Raw genomic sequence first — 26683 nt, forward strand, 5'->3', positions numbered from 1 at the left:
AATTGACCATTAAGGGGGTGTTGTTCGCCTTTGAATGTCGGAATAGGGAAATACCTACGCGTGGAATAGAGTTTACCTGTTGCTGGTGTTGGAAGGGTTTATCATTTGGTGTTTTGTGCGGTGGATAAAATGTTGATGCATGGAAAGTGTTGCGTGTTGCGTTCTGGTAGAAGTGTCAATGTGAGAAAAAGAAGTATTGTGTGAAAGTTCGCCTTAACAGTCCGACATATGGCGATAGGAATAATTGCACCCCCCCCCCCCCTGGATCCTCTGAGGTGACTCTTTTTTTCAAGGGGATATCCTAAAGAACACTTCAAAGTGAACTTGCCAGAAAAAAAGGTTGAAAAGTTGACCCTACTGACAAAATAAGAGCCACGGTTAGTCGAAACCGTAGGCTTTGCTTTCCAACATTGCACTTGCAAGAATATTTTTCAACTGAGCCAAGCTAGATTAAAAAAGCATGCAAACATTTTTCACCAGTCAAAATTTTAATTGCTGATGCGCTTTTTTCAATTTTTGGTGAATTTTTAAAAATCAAATTTGAGCCCGAAAATGAGAAAAAAATCAAAATTTTACCCAAATTGACCTAGAAAGCTGAAATTTGAGATATACCTATTTTTGACCTGCTAAATCGATTGGAAACGGTTTCAAATCATTTTGAGTTGTTCTAGAGCTTCCAGACGATTTCTGAAACTACTCGCTCGATATTTTTCGAACTGGATTGAGCTATGATTGAAAAAGCATGCAACAATTTCATCACCAGCCAAAATTTCAAATAATAAAATGCATTTTTCGATTTTTGGTGAATTTTTTGGAAATCAAATTTATGCCAAAAATGAGAGAAAAAATAAAAATTATACCTACCAAATTGACCTACAAAGCTGAAATTTAGGATATATCCTATTTCCGACCTGCCAAATCGATTGGAAACAGTGTCAAGTCGTTTTGAGCAGTCCTGAAGCCTCTAGCAGATTTTTAAAAGTCGAAATTTTCACAAAGTTGCGTCTAATGAAGTTGGAAATTCGAACTCACGTTGCACTCCAACTAAACCACGCTATTAAGCAGACTACTGGTGAGTTCAAATCATTATGAAGCTTCTAAAATGATTTTGAAAAATCTTGGAGCCTCCAGTATTGAGCGTTAATGCGCCAAACTGATAAGCGGGTTCTGCGCCAGGAGGAGTTTATTTTCCACAGGTCCTTACTTGGGTCTGAAAACACCCACTGATTTAAACAATGCCAGACTCAACCACTGGTGTTTTCAATTCTGATTGTTTGATTTGGGCCAGCAAGTAAAGTAGGTCTGTTGATGGTTTTTTGAAATTATTGGAAATATTGAATTTGAAACTCTCACTGTGTTTGTCTCTACCACAGGCCCTTATTAGGGTCTGATACACCCACTGATTAAAAACTGTGTATGTCTCAACCACAAGTTCTTACTTGGGTCTGAAAACACCCACTGATTTGTATAGTGTCAGTCTCAACCCCGTCCATACTTGGGTCTGAAAACACCCACTGATTGAAATAGTGTCTGTCTCAACCACATGTCATTACTTGGGTCTGAAAACACCCACTAATTTACTTGAATAGTGTCTGTCTCAACCACTGGTGTTTTAAATTCTGATTGTGTGTTTTTGGCTAGAAAGTGGAGTATTGGCCTCTAGTTGATTTTTTTAATTTTTTGGAAATACATATTGAATTTGAAACTCCTACACTGTGTTTGTCTCTACCTAGGTGATGATTTTGGTGACATTTCTGGTGATAATATTGTGGTGATCACATCAGTGATAATTCTAAGGATAATTTCTGTGATCATCTCGGTGATGATTTTGGTGATGGTTCAATCTTGGTGATAATATTGGTGATCACTGATCATCTTGGTAATAATTTTTGTGATCCTCCCTGGTGATAATTCTGGTGATTATGTTGGTGATAATCATGGTAATGGTTCAATCTTGCTGATTATCTTATTGTTAGTGCTAATTTTGGTGATACTCTTGGTAATCACCTTGGTGATAATTTCGGTTCATGGTGATAATATTAGTGACCATCTTGGTGCTAATTTTGGTGATCCTCTTGGTGATCACCTTGGTGATAATTGGTTAAGGTTCATTCTTGGTGATGATATTGGTGATCATCTTGGTGCTAATTTTGGTGATCCTCTTGGTGATAATTTTGGTGATTATTCTTGGTGATCACCTGGGTGATAATTTTGGTTGAGGTTTAATCTTGGTGATAATATTGGTGACCATTTTGGTTCTGATTTTGGTGATCCTCTTGGTGATCACTTTGGTGATAATAGGTTGAGGTTCAATCTTGGTGATGATATTGGTGATCATCTTGGTGCTAATTTTGGTGATCCTCTTGGTGATAATTTTGGTGATTATCCTTGGTGATCACCTTTGTGATAATTGATTGAGGTTCAATCTTGGTGATGATATTGATGCTAATTTTGGTGATCCTCTTGGTGATAATTTTGGTGAGGTGATCACATTGGTGATAATTTTGGTGATTATCCTTGATGATTATGGTGATCATCTGGTAATGAATTTTGTGATAATTTTGCTGATGGTGTAATCTTGGTGATCCTAATGAGTAATGATAATAATTTCTGTGATGATTTTGGTGAGATGGTTGAATCTTTAGTCTTTTGTCTTTTTGTCGGTGTTTCCATCTCCATATCTTTCCATCTTTCCTCTTTCTTCTTTTGTCATTCCTCTTTCAGTCCTTCCGTTTTTTCATCTTTTTACTTTGGGTCTGAAAACACCCACTGATTGAAATAGTGTCTGTCTCAACCACAGGTCCTCGTTTGGATCTGAAAACACCCGCTGATTGAAATAGTGGCTGTCTCAACCACGGATGTTTTCAATTCTGGTAGTGTGATTTTGGCCGGAAAGTGAAGTAGAGGCCTCTTGTTGATTTTTTGAATTTTTTGGAAATATTGAATTCGCAACTCCCACTGTGTTTGTCTCTTCCACCGGTCCTTATTGAGGTCTGAAAACACCCACTGATTGAAAACTGTGTTTGTGTCAACCACAGGTCCTTACTTGAGTCTGAAAACACCCACTGATGTATAAATAACACCATAAAACTATGGAGCTCTTCCATGAAATCAAACCACAGACAAAGCCATAGCAGGGCATTACTGCACGAAGTTGATAAAGCGGGTGCCGCGCCAGGAGGAAATTTTCTCTCCAAAAAATTTTGGATTCAAGTACATTATCTATAATTCAACAAAACTATAATGTGTCTCCACTGAATTGAAACCACAGCCAAAGTCCAACTATTTTACATTAACTCACTAACCCGATTGGCGGGTTCTGCGCCAGGAGGAGTTCTCTTCTCTGAAAAATCGAGGATCCAAGTATTACATCCATCAAGAACTCAGCAAAACTGACCTCTCTACCACTCCCCTCTCCCGTAGTTGATTTATTAATCACGGACAAAATATCACAAACATGAGATAAGGTTTGGATGATTATCGGGCGTTAAATGCACAAAATTGGTCAGCTGGTTCTGCGCCAGGATCCTTCCTCCCTTGAAAAATCGAGGATTTAAGCGGTGCTGCACTTGAAATTGAACCACAGACAGAGGTCAATATTTGGTTCATTTTTCCTACCAACTCATCTAGCACCCCCACCCTCACCCCCTCCCCCTCCCCCTCCCAATGATTCATTCAGCATCATCAAAAATGAGATTCGTCGATTTTTCTGATATGTCTCACCTCCTCAATATCCCTTCAAGGTTCTAGTAGGTACAAAAAAAAGTTCTGACATAAAATACAAAACGATAGCTACGAATTTTGCAGCTGGCAATATAAAAATTTATGTTTACTAAGATCAGTCTCATAATTAAATTTATTAATTTCTTGATTTTTTTCGAGTTAGAATGATCCTCTTCCTCCATTTATTTTCTATTTCGGTTTAATAGAACGGAAAAACATCTCTTATGATATTCTATCATCTCATATACCCAAACTGTAGCAATATCGTGTAGGTATAAAATATCGGTGCTCAAACTTCATCACATGACATGACAACCGATCCTTCAATAAACTTACACGAGTATATAATCGAACGAAAAATTACCGCAGCAAAAAAAATACCCACGTGGAAAAACCTTCCTACGCTTTCAGCCTTCGCATCTACTACCTATTTCCGAACTCTACCTCAAAAATTACTAACACGTAATATGGAACAACCAGAAAATAGAGATCCTCATTACACGGTATTTTGAAAAACTCGCGTTCGAGTATTCGACGTCATCGCCATCGTCATCGCCATCGTCATCGCCATCGTCATCGCGACACGTATTCGTGAGCAAACACTTATACTCGTCTTCATATATACCGTAGCGTGTAGAACAAAATAAATAAAAAATTGTCTATTTTCGACACCATCGTCGCGTCGAGCTCGTATCATCATCAACTAACCCCTCCCATCCCTTTCAATCTCTTGTTTTCCACCAGAACTCCCCCTCATTGTGCTCTAAACTGTATAAGTATCTCTTACTCACGTGGTACGAGTATATTTTTCTCAATTCTCATCGTTTCGTAGATCTCGAAACAAATTTGGTCGTCCGACGAACATGTCGTCTCGTAAGAGCAAAACAAATATTTTTCCAGCCAAAATCTCCCTCCAGCTTCGTCGTCTTCTGCGTGACGTCGACATTCATCCCTCTTCCTTCTTCCCTAGGGTGATTGCCGCTTCGTTTCGAAACTTTTTACCACATTTTATTCGTATACATTCGTATATATAAGCTGTAGACCAAACTATAAGAGTAAGTGTGGGTATCATAAGTACGTACTTGTGGTAAAACGCGTGTATAACGATTTTTCTCTCGTTAAATAATTTACTCTCCGCTGAGCCCACTCGTATAGCCTATATGCCGAAAAAAGACAACTCTTGGTGACCAATATAGGAAAGCTTGTTTCAATGTAAATAATTAATCGATTTAAAATTATCCCTAGTAGGCTTTTGTACCCTCTCCCTTCTCCCCCAGTAGCTCAATAATTACATTACAGCTACAAGTATCCGAGTTGTATAGGATATATCTACCTTTACCTGCCTATATACTGCCACGAAAATTGAAATTACACATCCGAGTATAGAAAATTATAACCGTTCATTATCTCTCTGGCCTTTACTTACTCTGTTTTATTTATTTACCTTTTTTCATTTTTCGTATTAATTTTGCACGCTACGCACCCCCTCCTCTTACCATTCTAATGTGCCGAACGGGCGCGTTATTTTATTTTCACAGGTAAACAGTAAACACGATTAGCTTTTTGATAAACTTTTCATTATTTTGCCATTCGTTCCCCGTCGCGTCGTCGTATCTTTTTTATGGTTTATTTAAAGATTACCTACTGGGTCATTCCACGTCAATTCAACCAAGAGGTGGTAAAGGGGGTCGGCGATTTTTTTTAAATTTTTGCTGTGGAACGACCTTCCGAAGGGATGACCAATGGCGCAAATCGCAGCCCTCTAGCCCTTTTTTAAAGGCTGCCAGGGGGTATCAACATTTTCAGTGAACTTGAAATATCATCCATTTTAGCAGTGGATTACTCGATAACCGCGATACCTACTGCAAAATGGATTTTTTTTCAATTCTTCTTCTTTTTTTTAGCCCTTTTTCTCAATCCACTGCTGGATGAAGGCCTCCCCAACTTCTTTCTACGAGCTCCAGTTTTGGTCTGTACTCCACCATTCTCCATCACATGATCATATCACATCCTCCCATCTCCGTTTTGGTCTCCCCAGTGCCCGTTTTCTGTCTGGTCTCCACTGAGTAGTCTTTACCACCCATTGTTGACCTCCACTTCTGGCAACATGACCAGACCAGCGCCACTTACTCCGCTTAGCTGTCTCCATAATGTCAGTCATCCCTGTGGTCTCCCAAATTTTCTCCACTGTCCATTTGTCTCGCAGCGTTATCCCCAGCATTGACCGCTCCATTCGCCTCTGCATCTTGACAATTCGATCTTCCAGCTTCTTTGTCAATGCCCATGTCTCACTAGCATATCGCACCTCGGGAGTTATAAGGTCACATCTCAAAAAAGTGAAATTTTACAGGAGAGTGATTTTCTTTTTTTTTTAAAACTTGATTCATTATTTTCATCAACTTATAATCAATTGTGAGGAATGAATAGCATGTCATTTTGAAGATTGGGTATCCTACCTTTATTTAGCATAAGAATATTTTGAAAAATAAAATCTTAAAGAGGAAATATTTCAATGTTTGGAAAACATTTTGAGTTATAACCTTTCATAAAAAGTGATCTGCAGGCGAAAAAAAGCGCCCAAAAAAATTTTCATGATAACAAAATTGTAGAGAATTAAATTTCCAATCGACATAATGTCGTTAGTTTTTTTCTAGAGTGCTTAGTTTTTGAGTTTTTCTCAAAAAACTAAAATTTCAATATATATATGTGTTACCGTTAAAGTATTTATGCCAGGTAATGTATGAAATAACTAGTTATTTCATACATTAACGAAAAAGTGTGAAATCGAATTTTCTTCTACACATTACCTAGTTATTTCATACATACACGAGGTGTGTTTAGTTAAAGTGTGAATTCAATGAATGAACTGCAATAAAGTAAGAAATGCATGAAGGTTAATTCAAAGCTACAACATATCGATGGCCTTGCGGACAAAGGGCCAAACTGAGTTTCCAACTTGCATTCTAAACTCGAAAGTGTCATATCATGGCACTAAGGAGTAGTTTGACCAATGTGTCAATTTTTTTGATGAAAGCAACTCATTCGCTTTCCATTATTAACCATTGATAATATTTTTTCTAGCTTGAGAAATTTATATTGATAAAATAGTTCGCGAGTGAACAGATTGGCCCTTTTGTATTTGTTCAACCTACAGGTTCAACATGAAAAAAAGGGCCAATCTGATAAATTTTGGCTAAAAATAATAGATGTTTTGTTGTTAATAAATGGAAAATGCTTAGCAAATGGGAAATATTCGGCCGCGAAATGAAAGCTTATTATAGTCTAATATTGTATGTAGGGGTGAAATCGATTTGTTATCAGTCAGTGAATGTTCGAGCTTTGGTATCTTTTTTTAATCATCTTCAGAATGAACTCTTTTTTTTTGATGAATAAAATTCGTTTCCTGGGGCTCTTTTGATTTTTCAATTTCTAGAAAAACCAACAGAATTACTCTAATGTGTCCAAATAATGCCAAATACTTTTATAGCGTACTCAAATTACCTGAAATTTTGGGCTTCGGTTCAGGTTCAAATAGTTTAGCAAATCGGTCATCTCGATCCTTCCTCATTTCATTTCTATTGTAAAAGAAGTTGTGATTTTGTAGCCGGAAGTCTCAGGTACACGATGGTGTGCTTAATTTTTCCTTATGAGTTATGGAAAAAATTTTGGAGGCCTTCAAATGGGCTGAGGAAAAAATTTCAGGTCATGCAGGATAGACAAGTAGGTACACTTTGCGCTCTAGCGGCGAGACTAATTCTTATAGGAAGCTGTATGAGAGGTCATTTTGTAGTCTGAAGTTACGGGAACACGGAGATGTACTTAGTTTTTCTGTACAACATGTTGTAACAATGTTGGACGCGTCCAAAGTGACTTGAGCGTTTTTTTTTAGTGAAAATTAACCACACTTAGCTATACCATGATCACGTTGAATTCATTTAAGAATTTTTGTACAAGTCAAACAAAAAAACTGAATACACCGCCGTGTTCCTGAGGCTTTGGACTACTAAATCAGTGCACACACGGCTTGATACAGGAATTATCTTGCTCCTAGACCGCAATGTACAATACTCCAGCCCCATCAACCGAATAACTTTTCTCAAAAATTTCAAATACGATCAACATTTTTTCTATGAGTCATGAAAAACTAAACACACCACCGTGTTCCTAAAACTTCAAGCTATAAAATGAGCGCTCATTTGGTTCAATATACCTCCATTAGGCTCTCCTCCAGAGCACTGTTGGCGATACTTTTTAATCCACCCTCGTATTATTTTGTTTACTCGTAGGTATGGGTTTTATGAGATCATGGTAGCTATTCCTGAAATTTCGATATGCGTGATAAGCGAGTTATGAGAGTTTCAAATCCGTTAACTATGTAACGCAGTTACCTATCGGTAACTTAGGTTAACTCCAAAGTTGAGCTAAAAAACTAATGGTTGCGGTCTTTGAGATGCAGGTAAATGAAGTATTTTTATTGCTTCATTTTGTTTTGATTTGATTGCGATTTTTCAACTATTTTGATTAAAATTTAATTTTGCTATGGAGCCCAAAGTATTAGCAGATGATGAAAATACAAAGTATGGATTAAAAATGTTAGTTCAATTTAAAAATATGAAAATAGTTTACTCGTGTAACTGGCTTATCACGCGTACCGAAATTTCAGGAATAGCTACCCATTTTGGTACATTTGCAATTTTTTTTAATTATTGACTATCAAAGATGAATGTAGTGGTCTGTAATGTAAAAAAAGCAAAAAAAAAAGTAAAAAATAGTTCAGTTTCACCGTTTTGGATTATACCTTTCATGTAAAAAAATGCAGATTGGCCCTTTTGTATTTACTCAAAATGAGCGAGAACAGATTGGCCCTTTGGAAAAAAAAGACAGATTGGCCCTTTGTCCGCAAGGCCATCGAATTATATGAAGGGTCATTCCACTTCAATTCGACTAAGAAATGGTAAGGGTCGGCGATCATTTTTAAATTTTTCCTGTGGAAAGACCTTCCGAAAGGATGACCATTTGACCAATGGCGCAAATCGCAGCCCTCTAGCCCTTTTTTAAAGGCTGCTAGGGGGTGTCAAAGTTTTCAGTGAACTTGAAATAATTATCATCCATTTCAGCAGTGGATTACTCCATAACCGCGATACCTACCAAAATGGAACTTTTCCCCATAGTTAGGGCTTTTGAAAGGCTTTTTTGGTGATATCATAAAAATCAGTGTTGCCCCTTTTTTTCGTATGAAAAATCAGCTCGAAAAGTTTCAAAACGTAGTTTTCATTCATATCGTTCCAACTCTCAAAAATGCTGAAAAAAATATACTATGGACAACTTTTCATGCTAAGCAACATACTAAAAAATTGGGATGGCATTATGTTGTAAAGTCGATTTAAAAAAATTGAAAGTTTGCGAAAAATGTGATTTTTTAAAATTAGAACATGAAAAAAAGTGTTGACTGGTGAAGTTGACCCATTTGACTCCCTATTTTTACGTATCCGTTGAAAAAGTTGAAAAACCCCTTTCACTTGATGAAAAACTTACCACAAAAATATTTTCAACAGCTCATTTCATGATTTAACTGATCACACATAGCTATTTCATGGAATAACTAGATTATTCATACATTACCTAGGTGAACTGTGAACAATTTACTAGCATTAAATACTTTTTCGTTAATGTATGAAATAACTAGTTATTTCATACATTACCTGGAGTAAATACTTTAACGGTAACATATGCAAATTGATTTTTCTGCGAAATGTTCTATTTTAAAAATTTTTTGTTTTGGAACAAACCTACAAAAAATACACTCCTTGTGATTATTTTACATCTTAAAAACGTTCAACACTATCGAAACTGGTTTCTGACACTTTGTATGTGCGAATTTTACTCAAAGAAAGAGGAGTTTTTTGAGATGTGACCTTATAACTCCAAACAACTTGCAATTACATGATCTAAGCAGCATACCCGACTCAATGTGTTATTTTTGGTTGCAGCGGGTCATGCAAACCCCAAAAATGCAAAAACATCAAAATCGATTTTTTTTGAGATGTGACCTTATAACTCCCGAGGTGCGATATGAGGCCACTGGGATGATGCATTGATTGGCTACCTTCCTTCTCAGACACATTGGTATTGACTTCTCTCTGATAATTCCTCGCAGCCTCGAGTATGCTGCCCATGATGCCTTTATTCTCCTGGATATCTCTCTGTTGAAATCGTTATTCATTGTCATATCTTAGCCGAGGTACACAAATCCATCAACCATTTCAATTGCATCATCCCCTAGCTAGACACATTTTTTATCAGTTACAAACCCATTGCACATAGTCTTGATCTTCCCTTTATTAATTTTCAGTCCTACCTCTAGACATGCATCTCTCACTTTGTCCAGCATTCCCTGAAGTTCGTCCATATCCTGTGCTATCAGCACCATATTGTCAGCATATAGCAAATGGGTCAATTTATCTCCAGAGATCTCCAGTCCTCCTTCTCCCCATAATATATCTCTGATGCTGTTAGGCTATGAACAATTTAGGTGAAAGGGCATCTCCCTGTCTTATTCCCTTTTTGAGCCTTATTTTTGCTGTTTCTCCATTGACTGTAATAGAAGCTGTGGCATTTCTGTAGATAGACTCGATCGCACGTAGGTAGGCAGGATCAATTCCAATCTTTTCAAGAGCTGTCATCATAAACACCATTTTCAAAGAGTCAAATGCTTTTCAAAATCAATGAATGCTAAACATAGGGGCATTCTAAACTCGTTCGTCTTTTCGAAGATCTGGTGCATAGCATGAATGTGGTCAATTGTGCTTCTCCCCTTACGGAATCCCGCCTGTTCATCTGGTTGGGCTTCATCAAGCGTTTCTGTCAGTCTTGTGGTAATTATCCTTGTGAATAGTTTGTACATATTGGAAAGTAGGCTTATTGGACGATAATTTTTTTATATCAGCTTTGTCTCCTTTTTTATGAATCAAAACCAGCATCATGGACAACTTTTCATGCTGAACAACATATTTAAAAATTGAGATGGTATTATGTTGAAAAGTCGATTTAAAAAAATTGAATGTTTGCGAAAAAATGTGATTTTTTGATTTAAAACATGAAAAAAGTTTTGACTGGCGAAGTGGACCCTTTTGACCCCCCATTTTTACATACCCGTTGAAAAAGTTGAAACCCCCCTTTCACTCGATGAAATGAACTACTCATCACACAAAAATCAAAATTCAAAAAAATGCAATTTACAATTCCAAACATCAAAAAAGGTTTAAATCTTATTTTGACCTCTTTCTGACGTATTTCATGAAAAAGTTGATGAAAATCACACTCATAACAAAAAAATTGAAATTCGTTTATTTTTTAAACTTTTTTGAATTTTGATTTTTTTGCATTTTCTTGGCCTTGGCATGTTTAAAATTTGAAAAAAATAATGTTTCGTGAATTTCAATTTCAAAAAGCAAAGGAGGAAGTTTTTGAAAATTCATTAATTGAAAACTTGAATAGCATATTAGGTCATTCCATGCCAAATCGGAGGATTTTTGCACGATGGGTCTTCGATTTTTTTTTTTAAATTGTAAAAATCAGTACTGCCACTTTCAAAAACCTAAAAAAAAAATATTTAAAAAACTTATAATTTGAATACAACCACGATGTTCACGAGTTAAAATTCTGGAAAAATTCTCAGTTTTAGTACTTTTTATGTAGAATAACAATATAGGGATCAAAAAAATGGACTGACATTTTTTTTCATTTTTGAGAAAAAAATGACAAGTTTGGCACTTCTTGCAAAAATACCATCAGCAAGCAAAAAAATGAAAATTTTTGCATTATTGAGATGTCTTACCAATGTGTAGACAAACATTTGAGAAATCCCCCCCCTCATTGTCAAAGAATTGAGGAGAAATACCATTTTTTGTGCTATAATTTTATGAGTGAAACGTAATTCAAAAAATGTCACCACCATTTTAAACACAAGCAGAAATCTAAAAAATGAATATTTTTGTATTTTTGAAATATTTCACTAATATGTAGATGGGCATGTTGAAAAATCACCCCCCCCCCATTTGTCAATGAATTTAAGAGAAATACATTTATCTACTATTTTTCTGGCTATAATTTTGCAAGTGAAACATATTGGTGAAATTTAGGAGGGAGGGGGAGGATTTTTTCACGTGTTCAAATTTATACGGATGCACGGAAATAAAAAGCCAAGTTGACAGAAATTTCTCAATTTTTTCATAAGACCAGCAAAAAAATTCAATGTTTTAAAACATGAAAATTTCAATCTCTATTTTTAATAACTTCACCAGCTTGCAAGGAAAATTTTTCACATCATAAGGAAATTGGAATAAAACAGGATAAAATAAGGCAGGGTATTCGATTTTAATCAAATTTTATTTTGAAATTTCAGTTTCAAAAACTCAAAAAAAAATGGTAACAATTGGAATTTTTTGAAAAGTTGTTGAGACTTTGTTATACTTACTTAACAAAATTTTTATACTTATTTTTGAGTTTTAAAAAATTTTCACTTCGAATTGTAGAGACAGATTGTGCTGTATTTTCAGTTGCGTAAGCGATAGAAATTTGTTCTGCCAATAGTCAACATACTAAATAGTTCCGTAATACGACCTCTAGCAGATTAATTCTCTTAGAACTTTGTGTTGAAAGAGAAACACTAGAGAAACTAGTCATTTGGCGACTCCCAATGAGATAACATTGGTACATCGGTGTTCCGGAGATGAGATAGGCTTGTACCTATTCTCATGTTTGCATAAATCTAGTTATCCAAACTAGTTGCGTAAGTCCAGTCGTATTTTGAAATATGAACTGGTAAAGCAATGATCAAGTGATCTATTTTGAAATAAATTGAGTTCCAGTTACGCTGACTGAGATTGTCAAATGCACTCGGGTGCTTGGTTATTACGTAAAAGTGTAAAACTTCAAGTTCACCCTTATTTCAAATCTCTTTCGAAAGAGTAACGTAGATGGACCTTCCCACATCCGATTATTGTTCCCCTTCCCCGTGGTGATGTGCTTATGCACTCCTCAAAGGCATTATGCTATCTCTCATTTATGTAAGACTGTACAGGCTCAGTATAATTAGCTTGAGTAAGTTATTACAATGTAATTGCTTTATTTTCAATAAACGATGCAAAGTGTAACTGAAGACTTTTCTTATTTCATAAGGTAAATGTCTGTATTGTGTATTTCGTAAATAAACAATCAGTGTCCGAAAAGTAGGTAACGAGGCATTAAGTCACCAGGTACCCACGAAGCTCATAGAAGCTAGGTACTGCTAGACCTCAAGTAGGTATCTAGCACCTGTGACGAGTAATGTGCATCGAGATGTGAACACACTGAGATGTGCAAAAATCTATCTCCACAGAATGAAACAATATTTTAGACAAAGAGAAAAAGCTCAACAATTTTAAAAATCGATTTAAGAAAGTTTTTTGACTAAGTATCATCTTTGATATTTCTGAAAGTCAAGTCAAAAATCTTACTTTCAAAGTATCTGCCCGGGGGGGGGGGGGTGAAACAAGGGGAAAAGCTTTGAAAATTTACAACTCGAGTAGGAGTAGTAAGACAAAAAAGGTTCTAGACGTATTCAAAGTTGAAATTATTTTTTCCAATTTTTTACTACTTTTCAATCACAGCTGCCAAAAAAAAAACTATATTGAGACTGAAAGTTGGATGAGAAATTTTTGAAAAATGATCAGAGAGAGACAGCTTTTTTAAAAATTTAATTTTGAACAAGAAACGAAAATACAAATTTCAATAAAATTGAGAAAAATAGGTAGGTAGCTAAAAATTTAATAATTTTTTCAGTTTTTTGATTTTGGCAATACTGGTTAAAAAATTGGCGTATTTCGAAATATTGTTCCAGTTTTAAAACTGGAAAAATTCAAAATATTTCAGAAGAAAAAATTTTCAAAACACAAATTTATTTTAAAATGGTGAATTTCCGAATTTTTAACCGCTCAGTAGAATTAAAAAGTGATCTTGAATTTTGATCGCAATAGCCTAGATCAATTCAGAATCTCAAATTGGAACTGTGTCATTTCCCCCAAAACAGGTTAGGTACGAACTAGAGCGAAAAAAACGCGATTTTTCTGAAAATGCCTCCTCTTTGAAAACCCATATCCCCTTACAGAGGCACCTCCTGAGCATACATTTTTTCTGAGTAACTTCAACTCAAAATGAAAGTCTCCACAGAAATTTGGTAAAAAATTCCCCTTCCCTCCAAGTCTTCTTTCAGCAATCCTTAAAATATTCTTCACCTCCTTCGATTCAACTCGAAATTTCACTCTCACAAGTATCAAATCAAGATTTCCATTCAACACGACGCCAATTTTCCGCATTAATATCCATCTTACAATCTGATTTTCTTCCACAAAGGCCTCCGAAAAAAATAATTTTTAATTAAATTAAACAAAAATTCGCTAATCTAACCAGGTCTATCGAAAGTTGACGTGACCGAATAACTCCACAGAGGGTAACGTATTCCGCACTCTGAATTCCCATCGAACATTACCTAGTAGTAAACACTATAAACACGTACGAAATACCAACTTGCAACTAATGTCGATGACTCATCACGCCCCTTACCGCTTTCACTTCACCCTTACCTTATACGTACAGCATGTTATCACAACCGCCATCAAATAAATTACCTCACATCGCCTCGTGTCATTCCTCTTCTCATACCTACACGCAAAATTTCCTCGCAGTGGAAAAAAAACTACACACATAGATGATATCATTTTTCCTCTAAAAACATGTGACCAATGAGTAGTGAATAGTGAGTACAACAGATACAAACATACAAAGTTCAAACACGACTAACAGTTCTGTCTACTAAAAAGGGTGCTGAAAATACTACATACATAGCTTTTGGTACACTGATTTGTAAAGAATCCTTTTGATATTTGTCCCCTTTACGTATATGATGATGATGATGATGACGACGATGGTGGAAAAGAAAAATATTTTCTCTCTGCTTTTTTTTTCGCTTTTCACAACCATTGGCTGGCATTGAAAGCTCGAGTGTTTCCTCGTAAACGATATTAAACGTATTTAGAAGAGAATTTCTTTGACCGCTAGTTCCTCGTTTCTTCGTCGTCTCTTCGTTTTACGTTTCACATAAAGACATCCCATACATCGCGATAACGAATTACATATGTACTCCAATTTCTACGTGTATAGTACCATAAATTCGTCATTTGATATCAAAAGCCATCCATACGCAGAAAAGCAAAAAAAAAAAAAAAAAAAAAAACACTCGTCGAAGCATACCAAAAAGTAGGCTAACTGTATCCGAAGGCAAATTCAATTGCACGCTCGGTCGTCGTTTTTCCCTTATACGAGTATTCCTTCTTGGTAAACTTTTCTCTGTACTACAAGGTTTTTGTGTAACTCCCCACGAAGAAGACTAACTTTCTCAAGTTCGACTCGATAGTATACGTACGTAAAAGTTAACGCTATATAATACGACGATGGGGGAAAGCTAACCGAGAATTATGTAATGTGCTTTGATTTCAGACCACGGAAAATATTTTGAATTCGGTTTTATGTGCGTGTAATGTGATTGGGTGCTTCGTTTCGCCAAACTTGACCACTTTTCAGAACAATTCGCTGGTGTGGTTTGACCGCAGACCGACGAATACAATATGCTCCTTGTGTCTATATCTATACGTAATGTGGAAAGCTATAATGTGAGCACATTACGATATGAGATGCCATCGTAGATTGTACAAATAACTGTACACAATTTGGATTACTTCAACGATGAAATTCCGCAGCCGAGTGCCGTGTATACCACAACTGAACCTGACACAGATGAATATACTGTACTGAGACATCTCGTGTGGTGAAATCAATCTCTTTTCTACATATTTCACTTGCATTAGATACCTCAATGCGAATCCAATCATGAAACAAGAATATCATGGTAGCAAAATATCACAATATGGATGAATACAGAGCTCATTAAAATTCCGAGAAAATGGCTATTTTATTACATAGAAAGGTAAAAATTTCACTCAAGATACTGATTTTTTTATCAGAGTATAAAGAAGAAGTTCCCAAAAAAATTTCAGAGGCTTAAACCAAAAATTAGAGGTGTTTGAGTTTTTGAATTTTCCAAAACAGTTCAAAATTGTACGAATTGATGAAAATTCGAATAACCTACTAGGTACCTATCTATCTAACTATGTATCATCCCAGAAACCTCACATTTTGAGATTATTTTTTGGGAGATTTTTTTTTGAAAAAACTGGATTCCTAAATATTTTTTTATTCGTGTAAGAAATAGTCCCAGAAATAAAATAAAGAGTTCGAAAAAAATTTTCAAAATTTCTCACTTTCTTCTGCGTCAGTATTTTTCTAAATAACATCGTTTCCAAGAGAAAATTTCCCCGTTCCCTGAACAATGGTCGTTCATCTGCGCAGCACTTCAAAAATAAAAATTCAAATAAAACAAAAGTCAATAAAATTTTTGTGTCAGAATTTCCCCAAATACATACTTGAAACATTTTTTAAAAACCTGCTCACTCCCACTTTTTAAAAAAAATCGTTTTTTTTTTGATAAGGACAAAAGTTTTGCTTAAAAATGACGAGGTTTCACAATTGTGAAAAATTTTCACCGACCCCTTTTTGATTTCTTCAAGAACTCAGCATTGAAAAGACATGATTGAATTTTCTGAAAAAGGGGCTCACTTGGAAGAATTTTGACGCATAAATTAAGAACTTGTGTTAAAGAATTTTGCTATCACAATTTAAATTTTTTTTTCAACTTGAGAGCTCTCCACGCCACCTAATTTCGGGAGATGGGGCAATAATCTCCAACAGTTTTTCACAAAAACTAACAATTTGAGGGCGAAAAAAAATGGCAACAAAATTGTTCCCAAATACAGGGGTCGGCATAAGTTAGTATTCATATTCGAAAACTGATGCATTCTTTTTAACACCCTGTTGTGTGTAATGAGTAGATGGAAGGTCTTGTAAGTAGTGCGTTGTGTTCGTGGAAGTCCCACCAACATTTTGGTAATAATAGTTTCATTCCTCGCTATGTCACTACAGAAAAAAAATTCATTTTTATTTGAAAAAATTTTCGTTTGTGCAAATCGGAATACTAACTTATGCCGACCCCTGCATACACACACGTTTTCTCACTCATGTCCGAAGTGGTCCTCAAAACTCTTTGGTACTAGTTATATAATCACTTCGAAAAAGGCTTCCCAAAGTTGCAGTTATCCAATCGTAAATTTCAGACTTTCGGGACCTTTTTTGAAGAAAAAAAAATCAAAAATATTATTAACTTTTTTGTATTAAAATTGAGCTTTCCAAATAAGAGTGCAATTCGAATACGAGCTGTTTGGATCATTCTAGAAAGTTATAAAAATCTTGAAGTAAGTACTCAATTATTCGCCTAAGTCCCTTTGACTTTTTTTGGAGGGAGGGGGGGAAGTTGCCTAATGCTCTAGTGAGACAAATAAGCAGGATTAGCGAGTGAGGGACCAAGAGGTCCTTAGTTATCATTATATGTAGTAATTTATCAAATTACGAACACTTGAGACATCGAAATTACGATTATCGTGAAAACACGAGGCATTTTTCATTGAGAAGAACGACGAGTTAAAAACTTGATTAAATTATTCAAATTTTCACAAATTGAAAATTTTGATGTTTTTTTCAAGATTTTTTAGCATGCAAACTTTTTATAGAGTATATTCAGGCATTGTAGCCCAATTTTTCTAAAAAAAAGTGACTTTAGTGACTTTCAGCAGTGAAAAAAGTAACCAAAAAAGAGACCAATTTTTTTTTGTAATTCCATGGTTCGGGAGAGCAAAAAATCGAAAAACAAAAGATAAAAATCGGATCACGAACCAACCTAATACATCTCACCTGAAAATCTTACTTTGCTCTCCCCGGGCCCACAAGAAAATCCGTATTTTTTTGGTTTTTTTTGTTTAATGTGAGAATGAGCAGTTTGTTTTTTTACTTTTAAAATTTTATAATTTGAATGATGTTTTTTTGAAAGAAGTTGATTTTGAAAATGAAAACAGAACAGACCTAAGTGAGGGCGAAAGCTCTGGAAAATATATTTCGAGAGGCATAAAAACGATGGTTTTTTGTATGTTTCTTTTTTGGCTTAAAACCTTGATTTTTTTAAAATCAATTTTCATCTTGATTTTGAAAAAGAGAAGAAAACAAGCCCGAGCGAATCGAGAGCAAAAGCTTTCAAAAATTGATGTTTCGAAAAGTAAAAATTTGTGTTTTTAAAATTCTGAAATTGTTTAATGAAGAAAATTCGCATAAAATCTTGTGAGAATGAGTAAAAAAAAGATAATTTAAGTGAAAATGTCAAAAAAGTGACTTTTTTGGAAGAAAAGTAACCAATAGTGGACCTTTTGATGAAAAAAGTAACCAAAAGTGACTTTTCGTGAAAAAAGTGACCCGTGATGCCTGAAAGATCGAAGACAATTTTTCACTTCTTAATTTCGTTTCTATTTTTTTCGAGTGCATAAAAAATATAAAAAATATTTTTCAATTTTTTTTAAATGTTCGAAAAATTGTATTTTTTAAAAATTATCACCAGCGAATTTTTACCCTTTCCTCTCATTTGCTTGAAACATGACTAAAATATCTTCCTCAATGGTAACTTATCATCACGAAAAACATTCTTCACAAAAGAATTTTCATCAGAAAATAGGTTTAAATATATATTTTTTAAATGTCCAATGCATAATTATTTGTAAATTTAAAAATTTGGTGATTGAACCTAAATGATATAGAAACAATTCGGTTTCAATTTTTAAACAAAAAATAAAGCAAAACCATTTGTACTGAAAGTGCAAGAAAAAGTGATGAATCATTTTTGGAATTTTCATTTTTTTGGGGCCTTATTTCTGCAAAGTCGTTGAATTTTATTATTTTTTCATTTTCTTCAAACCTGAAAAAACTGTGCCAAAAGCAGTCTCAATTCAAAAACATTTTTAAAATCAAAAAAAGAATCCAATTTTATTCGAAAATCTCCCATTTTTGCGTCAAAATCGTTGTAAATAAGTAATATTCCTTTCAGGAGAAAATCTCACCTACTCGCACCTGTTCCCTAAGCTATTTTGATCCCCTTATATGTATAGAGCCCCTAAAATAAATAAATAAAAAAACAAGAAAAATGGAATACCTATAAATCAAAGTGGAAATAACATTTTGAAATTTTTTTATCCATTTATTGGTCAGGATCCTTCGAAATCAGCTTGAGCCTCTTTCGAGAAAAAACCTCCCTGATCTCCACACAATAAGTATTTCTGATTTTTCAAATTTTTTCCAACTTCAGGAAGAGTCACTTTAATGAAAATATGAAGTTTCTTTTTTATTCAGCAAGTATATAACAGTAGTGTCCTATATTTCGTAAAATTTCTATAACGAAGTCAAAAGTTCGTAAAAAAGTTCACAATTCTACGACCAAAAATACGAACTTCGAGAAAACCTCAAGAATATTACATTACTGTGGTACTAAACATTTCAAAAAACTAATAAATGAAAATGAGGGCAGAAAAATCGAATTTTTAATCATCCAACTTCTATTAAAGATTTTTATTTTCCAATATGCATACTCAAAATCGGTACAGTACCTACTTATTTAAATTGTAATTTCAGGGATTCCGGCCTGTTCTAACCATAATTTCACACACAAAAAAAAAAAGATCAAAACCATCATCTGATGTAATAAAAATTTTTCAAAAGTAAACACCAAAATCTCAAAAAAAGTGGAATTTTTCTGGTATTTTAGCGCCACACGATGCAACAATCTAAAAAAAAATGAATAAATAAATAAATACTTAAGTAGGTAGGTATATAAATAAACGTCATTTTATACAATGTAATTTTTTCGAGATATGCGACTCCATTTTTAATTGCAATCGAGAACTAGGTTCATTTTCAAGCATTTTAGTTTCGAAAAATCTGGATGAAAATTTTTCGAATAATCAAACAATTCATGCTCCAAAAATCATCAATTTTTCAAAATTGTTATTGTTTTTGTTAGAACTGTGAGACTTTTCCTTCTTAAAATGTACCTACCAATAGGTATTTCATCAAGTTTTCATTTTAGCTCCATTTTCTAACTTCTTTTCAAAGTGCATCGAGACTTTACTGTACATAAACCTACAAATCAAAAAAAGTCCAAAATCAGACAACGTTATCTTATCTACAAATCCCACAACAATCTTTTCAACGCACACATCATATCTTTACTTTACATTTCACACATCGACAACATTTCACATCAAACTTCTCTATACTCTTATCAAGATTTCAGAAACATTCAGTGGCGCCCACGTAGGTATTGCGCTATTGCGGCTGCAATAGGGGCCCTTGCAATGTTGGGGCCCCCAGTTGAATTTGAGGCCCCTCAAGTTGAAGTTTGGTAGACAAAAAATCTAATTAGAGCAAAAAAAAAATAATAACCACAACACAATGAGTGTGTACAGTACCATAATTAATACAACAATACAACATTATTCATATGCACATATACATCTACATACCTACATATTTTATTCGTTGAGTATTTGCCTATGTGTTCAACAGAGTTTGCTGATGCTATATGCTCAAGTAAGCCCTAAAAGAAATAAGTTCTCTGGGTGGATAATGCGCCCTCTGGCCTCTAGTGAAAAGAGGCCCCTTTTGAGCTATGAATTTTTAATGCATAAGGTAGTAAATCAAGATTAGGAAAATGGATCCTTCAGGCCCTAATTTTTGCAATTACTCTGTAAATTTTTGTGAACCAAGTATAGGCATGTCGTCGGTAACGCGTTTGATACTGATTTCAGTGGCGTAGCCAAAGGGGGGCGGAAGGGGGCCATGGCCCTCCCTTGCGAGCAAAAATTTGAAAGAAAACATGCGAAAATGGACGTTTTTTTGTTGTTTGGACCCATTTTTTCTAAAAATTTTCGCTCTCGCTTCGCTCGCGCAGTAATTTTGCCTTCGTTTTCATGATATCATCACACATCACGATAGATTTCCAGAAAATTACTCCTCATTTTGATTTTTTATGCCTAAAAATATGGTTTTGCCCCCTCCTTGAGAAAATCCTGACTACGCCTCTGACTGATTTTGTGATTTTTGAAAATTTAAAATTGACCACTTTTGATAATCTGTGGAAATTTGGAATTTTCCGGCAAAATCGTTGATTTACCAACTAAACCACCAGGCAATATATCCTCAAAATTCTTATTTTTTTCAAAAGCTTTTGCCCTCGCTTTGCTCGGGCTCATTTGTTTTTTCTATTTTCGAAATTGTTCATTATTGTGTTTGGAATGTATTTTTGTTCAAACTTTCAAAGATTCCAGTGATGGAAAAACTGACTTTTCACTTCAAAATTACTGCTGTTTTGCTTCTTGAAAGTATAAATTTTGAAAAGCTTTTGCCATCGTTTCACTCGGGTCAATTTGATTCTCCTTTTTATGTTTAAAATTTCAAGAAACCATTGATAAAATTTAGAAAAAGAAGAGATCAAAAAAACTGAATGCTTGTATCAAAATTGATGTTGTTCTACTTTTCGAACTACAAATTCTCCAAAGCATTTGCCCTCGCTTCGCTCGGGCGAATTTGGTTCTTTTCTACAAAATTACAATTTCAAGAAACCTATATGAATGAATTTGAAAAATGTTGAAATCAGAAAACCCGAATTTTTTCATTAAAATTGATGATGTTCTACTTTTCAAATCACAAATTTTCCAAAACATTGTCTTCGCTTCGCTTGGGTCATTTATGATACTGCTTTCAATAATAGTGGGAATATGAAAATTAAGCAGAAAAATTCCAGAAATACTTACTCATAATTACTCAAAGCATATGAAAAATGCAAATTTTTCATTTCAAAAATATTTGATATCACAGAGCTCAGCACTTTAAAATTTTGAATATTGCGTCAAAATTACAATTTTTTGTTGGCAAAAGAACAATGCACCCTCACCCCCCCAAATAGCATGACTTGTCCTATACCCTCATTTCGAAACACAGATTTTCTCTGCGCGTCCCTGAAGACAGAAAGCTGTTGATAAAAGCTTGGAAATTTTTGGGCAAAGTTGGGAGAGTTGGAAATAAGTCGTATATGCTGAAAAAATCTAAGAATTACCAAAAACCATAGGTTTTTACTTCTTGAATTATTAACTTTCGAAGGCTTTGCCTCCCTTCACTCGGGCCAGATCGTTCCCTTTCTTTGACCAAAGTTTGATAGAAGAAATATTCACTTCTCACATTATAAGTAATGTTGTTCTACTTGGAATTTTCTAAAACAAAATCCAATGTACTTATTTCAATCAGAACTTCCAGAAAGTCCCAAATTTCGATAAAATGTCAAAAAATGTCCTATTTTTCGCCGAAAATTAAAAATTGATTCTTTATAAAAATGTAAATTTATGTCCTCAGAAAAAAAATTGTGAATTTTGGAGAGCTTTTGTCCTCACCTCGCTCGAGCCTTATTCATATTTTTAAGAATATTAAAATATTATAATTTCCTGAAAACTAAAAATGCCTAAGTCATGAAAACCAGTTTTTTTGCATTATCAAGAATATTCAAGAATGATGTTAGGTATTCACGTTTCGAATCATCATTTTCCTGTTCTTTTCTCCGACCAAAGTGGGGGGTAAAAAACTTAACTTCTCACGTCGAAAATGATGTTGTTTTAGTTTAAAAATTATCAATTTTCGAAAGCTTTTGCCCTCGCTTCGCTCGGGCCTTTACCTATTTCAATTTTTGGGCATATTGTAATTTCCTGAAAACTATTGTTGAAATTTTTAAATGTTGAAGCTACAAACATCAACTTTTTGCATCTGTTATTTTACTTTTTGAATAATCAATTTTTTCATCATTTTGCCCTCGCAAATTCAAGTTCTGCTATCTACACAATTTTTCAAAAATTTTCAAGAATGGAAATTCAACTTCAGAAATTTAATAAACATAACCAAATCAATACAGGGCTCTAAAAAAGAATGGAAATTGAGAAATTTAAATTTAAGGGATAGTTTTAGACAAGGTACAACTCATCCAAATTTCCCATAAAAAAATTGCACAATTAAGTATACGCATGGCAATCATTAGGCTTTTTCTGAAAAAATGGGGGGGCCTCCTGAAAAAAATTTTGGGGCCCTCATGAATTTTCTGCAATAGCACTTTTGCAACCTCTGGGCGCCACTGGAAACATTTGTACTTTCCATTACCTCTACTCGTACATACTTACTTTTATACAGCGAAATACACTTCATCTTCGAACAAAACTCATAAAATGCACGCCAGTACCTACTGCAACCCTCTATACAAGGGTGCTGGAATTTCGTCTCTTCTTCAGAACTCCTCTCTATACTCGTAGTAACCATATTCACTGAATCGAGGGAGGATACGCGAATTAAAGAAAAATCACGCTGAAATAACTTGTTCGCAGTAGATCACGTTTCACAAAAATACTTACATAGGGGTTGAATTATAGTCCGAATGTTTCCATTTTGCACTATTCCAGTTCCTTATAGCAATTTACACACGTTAGGTATAAGTAGAAGTACATTTATGTACGTAGTTTTGCCTCACTCAGATCCTTACCCCCATCCCTAGGGTGGTTTAGATCTTGGTTGGATGGCGTGGCGTGACCCTTCCTTATTGTTCGCCGTTAAGCAAACAACAATATCATGTTTTGCGAATAGTACGTATAAGGTAAGTATTTGCCACAAAAGGGGCATAATCTTTCGAACAAACGAGTTGCAGAGCTTGCACAGCGAATACACTTATAGTATACTATACATCTTTCCCTTTATTTAATAATATATTTTACAGAAGAGACGTCGCGTCGTCGTCATCCAGATAACCACGTAAACGAATAATATTTCGAGTCACTTATGCTGAATTCGAGGTATCAGTTCGTGTAAATATCTGGAGTATTTTATTTAATTTACTTTCACCCTTTGGACAAAAAAATTTAAATTTCATCGCAACTTGCGATAAAAAATTGGGAAATTAATTATTTTTCCATAAGTAATGGTATTAAAAAAATCAAAAAAAAATTAATCAAGTAACTTACGTGCTGTTCAATTGAGATTTTTTTAAAAAAATTCAAACTAAAAAAATCACCTTTTTTGAAAAAATTTTAAAATTGAAAAAAAATTCAAGTGGAAAATTACATTAAAACAACAGGGAAAAAATTCAAATAAGGCAATCACCAAGCTCAAAAAATTTTCAAAATCTTAATTAAAATTTTCACTGACTTTTTAAGGATAAAACATTCTTAATTTTTCACGATTTTTCGAGTAAAAATTGAGTTTACAAGCTTTAAATTTAAAATCATAATTTTTGCATTCGACTTGAATGATTTTTTTTTTTACTTTTTTTTATTGAAATCAGTCGAAAAAAAATTTTTTGGGATAAAAAATGTTTGAAATTTTCACGATGTTCTGAGCAAAGTTGTGAACTTGTCACCATAAAAATTTTAATCCTTAATTTTTTCATTTAATTTCAACCTCATTCAATTATTTTTCACTTATCTTATCAAAGCAATTTTTTTTAAAATCATTTTTCGAACATAATATACTTAGACCAACTTTTAATGAAATCTTTTTTTGTAATTTTTCGATTTTTCGATTTTTTATAAATTTTTACGATTTTTAAAATCACAATTTAAATGAAAAAAAAAAAGAAAATTTGACAAATAAATTCACTGCAACATAAGCAAAAAAATTTTCAAAATTAGAAAGAAAACACTAAAAAAATAAAAAATTGGACGAATAAATTCACTGCAACAAAGCAAAAAAATTCTCGATATGAAATAAAAAACATTAAAAAATAGAAAATCTGACGAAAAAGTTGAACGCAAAATTAGAAAAATTTTTTGAAAAAAATCAATCTAAAAAAATTACAAACCAGAAAAAATTACAAACCGAGAAAAAAATACCACACTTTCAAAAACTCGATCCACAGCTTTAAAAAAAATTCAAAAATTAAAATATAAAAATTCGACTTTACGAACTCACCACGTGTTGAAAATACGCCGATACGAACCAGCTAAAGTCTACCGAACACGTACCAAGATATAACCGTACTGAAGCTTTAAACGCGAGCTTTCCAAGTCGCATCGACAACATTCAACAGGGGGGAAATGCATTTCGGAAAAATTGTAATCGCGCCAGCGCACCAGTCGCCCTATCAACATTTACTGTGCCTTTTTTCACATCAAATTGCGCCAATCTCGTCGCGATTTAAGGTTTATAAGGTATGCCTACTGGCGTCTGCCGTCTTGTGAGATGGGTATAAGAGGGAAATTTTCTATATAGCGAGAAGTCTGAAGTGAAGAGACAAGAAGGGGGTAAATTTATTCGCTGACTAATTCGCAAATATTATCTCGTAAGTGCAAATGTTGGCTCTTGCTTTTCAACTTTTGGATTTCGAGTCACGTGTTGAATGCCCGTTTTGCTTCGTGTATTTCTATACGTTAGGTAGATATTTATTCGAGGGTTGTAGATACCTATATAATTCTCGTAAGGTAGAATTTTGAAATTGAACCCCATTCCACCCACCCCCTCCCTCCCTCTTTCAGTGAAAAAATGTTAGGATGGAGTTCGTTTTTTTTTGTCTGTTTGTTTGTGTTTTTGTTTTGCAGCGACAAAAAATGAATATTGCATTTTTTTTAACAGACATGCATTATCAAGGTATGAGTAAATATATCGAGAAACTCACCGATTGGACCATTTTCACAGCTATATTCTTCATTGAAACACTCCTTGATCTGAAACGAAGAAATATCCATCATTGAGAAATTATTTCAACATATTAGGTAGGTAATTAGGTATCTATCAAGTTTTTAAAAATAACTTTCTAATATTTTGCCAACATTTTTCCAAATCTAGAATTCTGAACATTGAGCTGACTTGAGGAAAAAACATATTCATGATGTATAAGTTTCCTTGGAGAGGAGACTTCACACCCATTTTTCAGAATGGAATATTATAAATGTGTCATTTTGAGAAAAAAAAATGATTAATTCACTCATTATGTACTATATTACTAATATATCAGAACAGGTACCTTAACATTTAACAACAATTAAACTACCTACCTTAATTTACTGGCAATTACCTAAAATTCCAATTCATTGTACGTAATCACATGTAATTTCCTGTAATCATGTGTAATTACCCCAATTACCCGTCATTACGTGTAATTACCCCCAATTACCTATAATTACCGTAATTACTTGTAATTATGTGTAATTACCCAAATTACTTGCAATTACGCGTAATTTTTCTAATCACCTGTAATTACGTATAATTACTTCGATTACCTGTCATTACGTGTAACTACCCAATTACCTGTAATTACGTATAATTACCTCAATTGCCTATAATTACGTGTAATTACCCAAATTATCTGTAATTACGTGTAATTACCCAACTTACATGTAATTACGTATAATTACCCAAATGACCCGTAATTATGTGTAATTACCCAAATTACCTGTAATTACGTGTAATTACCCAAATTACCTGTAATTACCCCAAGTAACTGACATTACGTGTAATAGCCCTAATTACCTGCCATTACATGTAATTGCCCCAATTACCTGTAATTACGTGTAATTACCCAAATTACATGTAATTACGTGTAATTACCCAAATTACATGTAATTACGTGTAATTACCCAAATTACATGTAATTACGTGTAATTACCCAAATTACCTGTAATTACCCCAATTACCTGCCATTACGTGTAATTGCCCCAATTACCTGTAATTACGTGTAATTACCCAAATTACCTGTAATTACGTGTAATTACCCCAATTACCTGCCATTACGTGTAATAGCCCTAATTACCTGCCATTACATGTAATTGCCCCAATTACCTGTGATTACGTGTAATTACCTCAATTACCTGTAATTACGTGTAATTACCCGTAATTATCATCAAAAATAACC

At 34.2% G+C, this 26683-nt stretch overlaps 1 protein-coding gene across 2 annotated transcripts in view; it reads right to left on the minus strand.

Annotated features, from left to right (window-relative positions):
- LOC135846862 (protein O-mannosyl-transferase Tmtc2-like) overlaps positions 1 to 24848 on the minus strand; it is a 68644-nt gene extending 43796 nt beyond the window's left edge. The window contains exon 1 of one of the 2 annotated variants that reach the window (XM_065366205.1): positions 24745 to 24848. The gene's annotated coding sequence lies outside the window, so the exon portion shown is untranslated. Of the gene's footprint in view, positions 1 to 24651 lie in introns of both variants that reach the window. The other variant, XM_065366206.1, reaches the window with a different exon arrangement.
- Between the last annotated feature and the right edge of the window lie 1835 nt (positions 24849 to 26683).

The sequence above is a fragment of the Planococcus citri genome, chromosome 5 (genome assembly GCF_950023065.1).
Source record: "Planococcus citri chromosome 5, ihPlaCitr1.1, whole genome shotgun sequence".
Classification (NCBI taxonomy): domain Eukaryota; kingdom Metazoa; phylum Arthropoda; class Insecta; order Hemiptera; family Pseudococcidae; genus Planococcus; species Planococcus citri.